We start from the raw sequence: 9,881 nt of genomic DNA, 5'->3' as shown, positions 1-9,881 counted from the left end.
ATGCCTAAGGTAGAAGTATCTCGAGGGTTCACTTTATCGCTGCCTCTAAAAAGGATGGCTATGACAGGAAATAAAACAGGGAAGGTAAACGAATGGCCATTTTATCAATGGGTGTTGACAAATTTAGTGGGGGCTGCTACCAGTTTATCAGCCTTTGCAACTCTAGGTGAGTCACAACATGACATTTGGAATGTATCAGCAACCAGAACTAATACTACACCAGTGATATTGAATGATATTAAATATAATAACTTGTTGGCAAATTATTCAGCCAAAAGGGCGGCAGTTTGTGTTTCGGCTCCCTTCTTTTTTATTTTAGCAGAATTTAAAAATAAAAGCAGCATATTAGATTGTGCGAATGTCACCTGCCAGTTGACAGAATGCTGGAATGGGTCCGCATCTTTAGCACTGCTGGTGCGGGTTCTGACCTTTGTCCCTATACCGGTGGATGCCGATCCCGATAAATTTCCAATAGTCTCCTTAATTAGAGAAAAGAGAGATTTTGGCATCACGGCGGCTATTGTAATGGCCGTTGCAATGTCGGCTGCTGCAGCGGTGACTGCGGGTATTGCCCTAGCCAATCAAGTTCAAGCAGCAGAAACAATAAATAATATAGTGAATGCCTCGGCAGATTCTATGGTAAAACAGCATAAAATGAATAGCCATTTGATTTCTGGGATACTGCTTGCTAATCAGCGAATAGATCTATTACAAAGCAAAATGGAAGAAATTGCTGATATTCTTCAAGTAAGCTGTGTAAGTCATACTAAACACATGTGTATCACACCCTTGAAATATAACAAGGAGTCTTTTACAGAAAGTACTAAATTATTTAATTTTTTGCAAGGAAATTGGTCACAACAGGCTGAGGAGCTACAAGAAGAACTCCTGCTCAAGATTGCTGTTTTGAATGGGACCAGAATAAACCCGACTGATGTTGGAGACTTCACTTCCTGGCTCACGTCCGCCTTCTCCTTTTTTAAGGAGTGGGTGGGGGTGGGAATGTTTGGCTGTATGATCTTTGGGGGAGTGCTGATCACACTCTGGTTGCTCTGCAAATTTAAAAAACAACATCGTAGAGATAAAGTACTTATCACTCAAGCACTGCTTGCCTTAGAGCAGGGAACATCCCCTCAAGCTTGGTTGAATATGCTTAAACAATGAGACACTATCATTCAATGGGATATCCTGAGGGCTCGTGTTCCCATTGCACCAGGAATCCTGAGTGGTAGTCCTCCACACTTCCCAGGGTTCCCATTGCACAGGACATAAGTGTGGAGGGTCTCAATACTGTTTAACTGCCTTGAACACCTTACTGGTAGAACGGTGGGCTTGATCAGCGAAATAACAGTTGGAAAATTGTTGCAGCAATTTAATAAAAAAGGGGCAGATGTTAGGAGCCGCATTCGCCATTGCAACATGGCGCCAGTTTCCTGCTTCCTGGTTCTTTTGCGAGCCTTGCTTGAATGTGCGCCTGCGCAAGGCGCGAAAACCAGTATGCTAATTTGGCAATATCATAAGAGCCAATGAGTGTGTGGCACGTCTCCTAAGGCTCTATATAAGCCACAGGTTTTTGGGGCTTGGCGTCCCTCACCTCACTGCCATCTAAAAGAGCTGTACAATAAATTGCTGTCAGAAGAATCCTGAGTGTGGCGTTCTCCTTATCAGCGAGGCTGCGCGCTGCAAATCCCATTTACCACTATTTGGAGAAAACCCACCTAAACCATTGACCAAAATGGGTGAGACATTCACCTTCCTGCCGGCCTTGTCTGAGGACATATATTGTTCTCCTCCTCATCAGCGTCTGGTGTTTTATTACTGTGGGCTTGACATAAGGTACCTTTCAATGTGTTGTCCTTTATTACCTAAGACATGAGACTTGTAGGTGCAAAGTTGCTCCCAACTTCCCTTTAGTCACCTGTTAGCATCCACAAAATAAGTAGTGATGGCTTCTCTCTGACTGGTGATATTACCAGCCAGTTTCTTCTTCTGTTCTTAAGCAGATATTTTTCACTTTATCAATATTTTCAAAGGACTGAAGCTAAGATTTATAGATTCTTCTTTTTTGAGATCTTAAATTTTATTGATTTCTAGCTTTTAGTATTTATCTTCCCACTTTAAGTTATTCTGCTATTGTTTTTCTGTTTTCTTAAAATAGAAGCTTAGGTTACTGATTTTGGGGCTTTCCTCTGTTATACATGCTCAAAGCTATAATTTTCTCCTAAAGCATAGCGTTTGCAAGTGCCCACATGTTTTGACAAGTTTTATGTCCCAGTTCCTTACATTTTGTTAAAATTTCTAGCTACATTTCGGCTATTGGTGTCTAGCTTAATTGTGGCATAAGAGAATTCTTTTAGAAGATTTTTGTATTTATGTAGTGTCTCTGTATGAGAGAGTGTGTGTATGCCATGTGTGTGGAGGAACACATAGAGGATAAGGACAGTGTCAGGTCTTCTGCACCTGGACATACAAGCAGTGGTGAGCCACCCAACCTGAGTGCCATGAACCAAACTCATGTCCTCTGTGAGAGCCACAAGTGCTGGTGACTGCTGAGCTGTCTCTCTAGCTCCTAAGTGTTTACTTTTTAAGATTCCCTTTTCTGAAGTTTGCTAAAGTGCTTTGTATGGTCCATAATGTGCTTTTTCTTTTTGAGGGTGGGGCAACCGTTCTGTGCAAGCTTGAGAAGAATCCATATTCTGCCATTGAAACCTTCTGTAAATGTCAATTAGATTCAGTTGACTGATGCTGCCTCTTCAGTTCACATGTGTCCTTAATGATTTCCGCTTTTCTGGATCTGCCAATTACTGAGGGAGGAACACCGAAACCTCTAATTAGAATGATAGGTTCATTTATTTCTGTCTGAAGTGCTATTCGATTTGGGATCATGCGCTTTGATGTTGTGTTGTTGGCTCATACACATTAGGGATACACAATGCCTTTGCCATCTTGTAATATCCCACTTTTTTCTGATTTTTTTTATGTCTGACTTCTTTGTATGGCATTAATGTAGCTACCCCAGATATGATTTATAATAGCATGCTGTATATTTCTTCATTTTGCTGCAGGTGTACCTGAAAGATACCGTAGGTTCATGTGCAGAATGTTACAATAAATTAAATTCCACAGGAGAGCAAGCACCATGAATTTCTGTGTTTCCCACCACATATAAATGTTACATAAACAACATGCAATAGAATTATGTTTAAAACAATGTGCAAATGCAATGAAGTTTGCTTCATTAGTTGGTTCTCCCTTCACAACAGATGTCACAACTTCATGCCACTTCATTACCCATAGTAGAGCATCTATCAAAACTGGGGCCACTCTCTCAGCTAGCTTCATGTGACTGTCTAATTCCTTTGCTGACATTTGAACAGTGTCCATCGCATCTCCTCTAAGAGCATGTTGCAAGTAACTGCTTCCTCTGCTCATCAATGAGAAACATTCCCTCATTCTCTGAAACAGTTTTTCCTGAGCTTAAGCAATTCAGTTCTATCTTTAGGCACTGGTACCATGGCTGTTCGAACAGCACAGGTAAGGCTGCACAGCCCAGACTGGCACCTGTGCAGCACAGAAGAGCAAGTTGCACCTCAGAGGTGACCATGATCATCTGGCTGCCTTGCTGAAATATCATGAATGCACTACTCACGATAAGAAATTTCCTTTGGGTCATAACCAGCATGAAAAAAGTCAGAGAGAGAATCTGCAAATATTGTATAAATATGCAGCCATGTGCAACATTAGGAATCAAAATCAGAGTCCATTTTAGTGTTAACATCAAGCCCTTAGGAGAAAAACTTTTCAAAAATCCTCTTTTGCCATTTATACACACTAAGAACTATTGACAATTAGGGCTCGGATGGGCAGCAATAATGCTGAACAGACTCTGTACCTGGAGCAAATGCTTAAGCTAATATGAAAGTCTTTCCAGCCAGCATGTAAGCCTTCTGGCCATATGAATGACATTTATCAGTCATTGACTAAAACCAGGAGAAAGCAAAGCAGGTCTCAGGGAGCCTCATCCTTTCCAAATGGAAAATGTTCTTCCAGGTCAGGCTTCTTTCAGTCAGGAAAATGAGTTAAGGCTTTGGATAAAATAATCCTCTGAAAAATTACTTTCTCTTCCACCAAGATAAGGTAATAGTGACTACTGGATTCCCCCTGTGTCTCTTTCCATCTCTATGTCTCTCTTTCTGTCTGTCTCTATCTCTGTCTGTCTCTCTGTTGGCAGGAGGAAGGCTCTCTCATGTCTGTTCCACACAGGTCCGGGGCCAACAAATCCGGCTCTTGCAGAAGCAGGAAGAGCACCGTGGTTCACGATTTCTAGTAGGTTGAAGAAGTAGCACTCATTGCATCTTCAGAGGTTTTAATACCAGAAGGGCAGTTGCTTTCAAAGTACTTGACATCACAGTCTCAGTCTATCTGGAGTGCCATGATGATCTGTGTAAGGGCCTCTTGATTGCAGTTAGCGGAGGCTAAGTTTTCTTTCTCTGGTAGCTTCTGTCACTGTGTTTTCATGAGTAGCATTCTTAACATTTGGAACCTGTTGTTTGCAAAGTAAGCAAACATGGTGTCAGCTGCACAGCAACTCGTCCAGGGGGAAGCATCATCATCAGTAACAGTTTGAGTGGAAAGAACAAGGGCTGCTTCTTTGGCAGGCCAGCACCCAAACTGTCATACAGTGAACAAAACCCCGGGTAACAACTTAGGAGGTAAGGGTTTCTACATTTAAGCCAGAATTCTAGTTACATGGAAACCCAAACAAAAATACCAAGACCAAAACAAACAAACAGACAAACACAGACACACAGACATACAGACACACAGACACACACAGACACACACACACACACACACACACACACACACACAGAGAGAGAGAGAGAGAGAGAGAGAGAGAGAGAGAGAGAGAGAGAGAGGTATACATACATCATGTGTTATTTAAGGTATCATTCAATGCTTCCATACATCAGATAGACATTGTATCATGTTCCAAACAAGGGAGGTTTTATGTCTACTCAAAATGTTTTGTTTTGTATTGGCAGCGGTGGTGTAAAAGCAACCAGAGTCTGTCCTTCTATCTTTGTGTTATGTAGGGCTCAGTTCACTAGTTGAGTACTCCCCCACTCTATTTAGGTCATCTCACCTAGCTTAGACTGGCCTCAAGTGCTGAGACTGCAGGTGTGTGCCAGCATGCTTGGCTTCCATTGCAGTTTCAAATTTCTCTGCCACAACCCAAGACACCCAGTCTATACCTTCATGTCCAACCTGCATTCAGACAGACCATGCTTTAAGAATGATTTAAAATCAGGTTTAAGAATACTTATCTTTATTAAAAGGCTTCACTGAGGTCTTTTAAAAGCCATTAAAGCCAAGAATCAGACCTGCAGCTCTCAACTGGTGTCCAAGAATAACTGGGGGCTTGTGGAAGGAGAATGCTAAAGTTCTTTGCACTCTCCATAACACCTCTGATGCCAGAGACTTGTCAATCTCTCTCTTAGTGCCAATTCTTCCTGCTGAGTGTCAGAGCCACACCTGGTATGCCCAGTGCTTAGCAATCTCAGCATCAGCTGTGCTCAAAAGGGATTGGTCATTAACAAGCACTGATCTAGTAAAGCTTGTAGTGTGACATCTTATGTGTTAGATCTCCTATTTTCATTGGGTTGCAACCAAGATTGATGCTTACATCCACATCCTCATGGATATTCTCAACAGCAGCATTGACTAAAGTCATGGAGTCATCTTGATTTGTTAAAATCCATTCTTCGTGGTTTGTTACTGTTGTGGCGGGAAGTGTTCATGAACCCCAAAAGACCACCAAAGAGCCGATTCTGATGCATTGGGATCTCTTCATTACAAGCTCGAGCTTGGGCCCCCTGCCAGCCTTGACACTGGAAGGCAGAGTCCTGAGTATAGTTTTAGTCAAGCATTTATAGAGGCAGGAAGGGGTTATCTAGCCTGGGACATATCTGATTGGGGAGACATTATGGCCTTTAACATAATTGGCTAGTGCTAGAAACCAAACTTCTGCTTTCCTCTTGGTAGTTGTTAGGAAGTGAAGTGTCAGGGGCAGGTTTGTAACCTGGAGATCTAGATTTGTTGGGGAATAACCTGGAAACTGGTGCTAGGCACAGGCTTGTTAGTTAACTCGAGTTTAACCTTAGGTCGATTCTCTAAGATGGAGTGTGAACCTAAGATGGAGTTCATTACAATCTGGTCTCTCATTACAGTCTGGTAGCTCATTTATACCCAGCTCTTCTTGCACATCACTCCATTGTTCTACACTGCCAGCCTGTTTTGAGCATCCAGAGCTGCAGTTCAGTCAACAGGACCTCCCTTGTTTTTTTAATGTCTGGCTCATACATGTGGGGTTCTAGCTTCTCTGTCATCTCTTCAAGTTCCTTCCAGGAGGCCATGGTGATCTTAGGAGAACCTTGAACGGGGATTCCAGTTGCTTCTCCTGTTCTCTCTGGGAGGAGTCTCTCCTCAGAGTCTTGTTTGAGCTCTGTGTCAATATTTATTTCATGTAAATAAGTCCCTTCAGAAATGGAAGGGATTGATCTAAGAGAACTCCTCAATTGGATTCCTGATCTAAGAGAACCAACTCTGGGGAGCCAATGCCAACATCTGGCAAGAATTTAGACTTCGCTAGCAGGCTTTTTTTTTTTTAAGATTTATTTATTTTATATATGTGAGTATATTGTAGCTGTCTTCAGAAACACAAGAAGAAGGCTTCAGATCTCATTTGAGATGATTGTGAGCAAACACGTGGTTGCTGGGAATTGATCTCTGGAAGAGCAGCCACTACTCTTAACCACTGAGCCATCTCTCCAGCACCCCCCTTTTAATTATTCTCATCAGTGGCTGCTTCCTGATGAGACTTGGAGGACAACATACAGAGTAAAGAGCTGTCTATTGTAACATCTATGTGCCCTGCAGAGTTCCCAAATGTCATAGCAGCACAGTCTTATGGGGTGCTTTCCAATCTGGCACCAGAATGAAGGACACTGAGGTCTGAAGGAGCATCCTCTGGTTTAATCTGTTCTTCCACAACTTGTGATCTTTGATGCTGTTTTTGTCTTTGCTGGTAAGTCTCCTGACTTTTACTAAACAGATATAAAATGCCCTAGAGACAAACAAGCAAACAAAGCTGCTTGGTTAACCCAACCTAAAAGATTACTGATCAAGTTAATAAATAGCAGTCTTAGTTACTTTTCTGTTCCTGTGAGAAGACACTACAGCCAAGGCAATTTTTAGAAGGAATCAGTTAATTGTGGCTCACATGGTCATAATGGTGGGGTGCATAGCAGCAAGTATGCTGGCAGAGCACTGGAAAAGTAGCTAAGAGATTACATCTGATTCACAAGCAAGAAGAGAGGACGAGAAGGAGGGAGAAAGAGGGGAAGGAAGGAGGGAAGGAAGGAGAGAGGAGCAGGGGAAGGGAAATGGGAATAGCTTTTGGCTTTTGAAACCTCAAAGCTAATCCCCAGTGACACACCTCCTCCAACAAGGCCATACCTTCCAATCCTTCCCAAACAGTTCCAACTGCAGCTATAAGCACACACACACACACACACACACACACTAGCCTATGATGAATTCAATCTTCACAATAGTTGCAATTACTTCCTTCATTGGATTTCATGACATGTTACGCATGAAGCAGTCATGAAGCACTCAGCATAGGCCTTTTGGACTCTCCACACATTATCAGAACTGCAAAAACTTGGGCAGCAGCATTGCTTTGGTAGCTTTCTGGCCAACTTCCCTTTAAACATGTTCAAAATTGGCAGTACAGACTTTTCAAACATGAAGCATTCTACAGTTACAGCATATCTCACAAAGGGAAGGATAAGACACTCTGCATTCTCCTTCCCAATCATGGGAGCCATCTTGCACATTAGAGCCTTGGCTCCTGTCTTCATGTTATCATTACTATCTAGGGGGACAGCTCTATGGGGACAGGGTACATTTTTGTCTCCACATCAAATTACTATCAGCCCCTGCTCTAACAGTGCCAGCAAAGCTGCCTTAATTGTTTTCCTCACCTTATTATTCTGATCTTAAGAAAGTTCTAACCCCAGTGGATAGTAAATTTTTGGAGAAAGCATATGGTTTTGAAGGCCAGTTCTCCTGAAGTTATTGAAACTATTGTGGTGATTGAATTTACCATAGGCTCATATATGTGAGTGCTTGTTGCTGAAGTTAGAATAGCACAGTATATGGTACTTGTTCTGCCAACTCAGCTCTATAGTATGTTCTGAATCATTGAATCTGCTAGTTCTTTTCAAAACAAGACAATCTCTTCCGTCATGGCAGTCATCCCTCAGAACACCTAGCAAATTGCAGGCCGTCATTTGTCTGTTAAGTACATTCTCACTTGTGGCATACTTGTCTAGCTTCCCATGTGGTGTCAATGTTTTATTAAGTGAGATGAATTTCAGGAATCTGCATGTATCTTCCAGCAGTTCCACCTAGAGATGCAAGAGATGTGAAGTCTTGTGCCCACTCACAGTGATGGATGGTCACAGACTGCCTCTCAACTCCCAAGCTTCAATGGGTTCAATTACTGTTCCTACTACATCCACAGTGACTTGTTCCACAGTAGTCTTGAAATTCCCAAACTCATCCTTGAAGGTTGGGATCAACTTCTTCCAAATTGATGATGATGTTGATATTCCGACTTCCTGTAAATCACACATGTTCTTAGTGGCAACTATGATGGTGAACCTTCCCAAGTTTTTAATTTATTTTGCCCATAACCATCAGAGAACTCATTATCTAAGTCAACTATGGCCTTGCAAAATTCCTTATATTTTAAATAAAGTTTGCCAGGTGTGATGGTGAAGTACACAAGAGACAGAGGCAAGAGAACAATGCAAGTTTGAGATCAGCCAAGGTTTCCATGCAAGAACCTATCTCAAACAAACAAACAAACAAACAAATCAGAGATGCATGTGTATTCATACATACATACACACACACATACACAGACACACACACACACACATATGTATTACTCTAAAATCAGAATTCATGCACAAATACACATGTATGATATACACTTTCACATCAGAATGATTTCATGATTATAGACAGCAGAATAGGTGTGTCACAGCTATAGAAACACTGGTCTCGTCGAACGTCTTCCTCAGAGCTTTGTGGTGACCATGTACTTTCTCAGTGAGTAACTTAATTCAACCTCTACACAAGCATTCTCTGTTCTGCTCTGCTCTCTCTTTTAGATCACGTTACTGAGACCTTTGTACAGACTTACAATGTGTTTTGATCTAGCCCAGCCCCATTCCTTCCACTCCAGCAGTTCCTCTTCCATCCTTCTGGCTGCTATTCTCTTTCAACTTCATATACCCTGCCCCGCCCCGCCCCGCCCCTTCCCTGCATTGAGTCTGCTCAGGCTGCCAGTATGAACATGGATAGAACATGGCTCTCAGGAGCAGCCTCATTGAGGAAAACTTGCCATCCCTCTGCCAGCAGCCAGCAGCTTCCAATAGCTCCTCAGCTGAGGGTGGGGCTTCACGACCACCTCCCCACTCCATGCTGAGATCTTTGTCTGGTTTGATGTTGTGCAAGTCCCCTGTAGATCATAATCACTGTGAATTCATATGTGTAACTGCCTTGTTTTGTCCGCCTCCAAACACTGTTTCATTGTAGTCATCCACCACCTCTGGCTTTTATGATCTTTCTACTTCTCATTTGGGATGATCCATGAACCTTTGGAGGGGGGCCGGATGTTGTTGTCTCCTTTAGGGCTGAGCGGTCCACATTCTCTTATTCTCTACACCTTAACCAGTTTTGTGTTTGTGTTAAAACAGATACCATCTACTGAAAAATAAAAAGCTTCTCTAATGAGTGCAAAAGAT

The 9,881-nt window shown here is 42.3% G+C and overlaps 1 pseudogene; it reads right to left on the bottom strand.

Annotated features, from left to right (window-relative positions):
* Positions 1–5,355: 5,355 nt before the first annotated feature.
* Positions 5,356–8,702, bottom strand: LOC114629159 (annotated as a pseudogene).
* Between the last annotated feature and the right edge of the window lie 1,179 nt (positions 8,703–9,881).

This window comes from Grammomys surdaster, unplaced genomic scaffold (assembly GCF_004785775.1).
Source record: "Grammomys surdaster isolate TR1022 unplaced genomic scaffold, NIH_TR_1.0 278, whole genome shotgun sequence".
Classification (NCBI taxonomy): domain Eukaryota; kingdom Metazoa; phylum Chordata; class Mammalia; order Rodentia; family Muridae; genus Grammomys; species Grammomys surdaster.
This window is presented reverse-complemented; position numbering and strand designations above follow the sequence as displayed.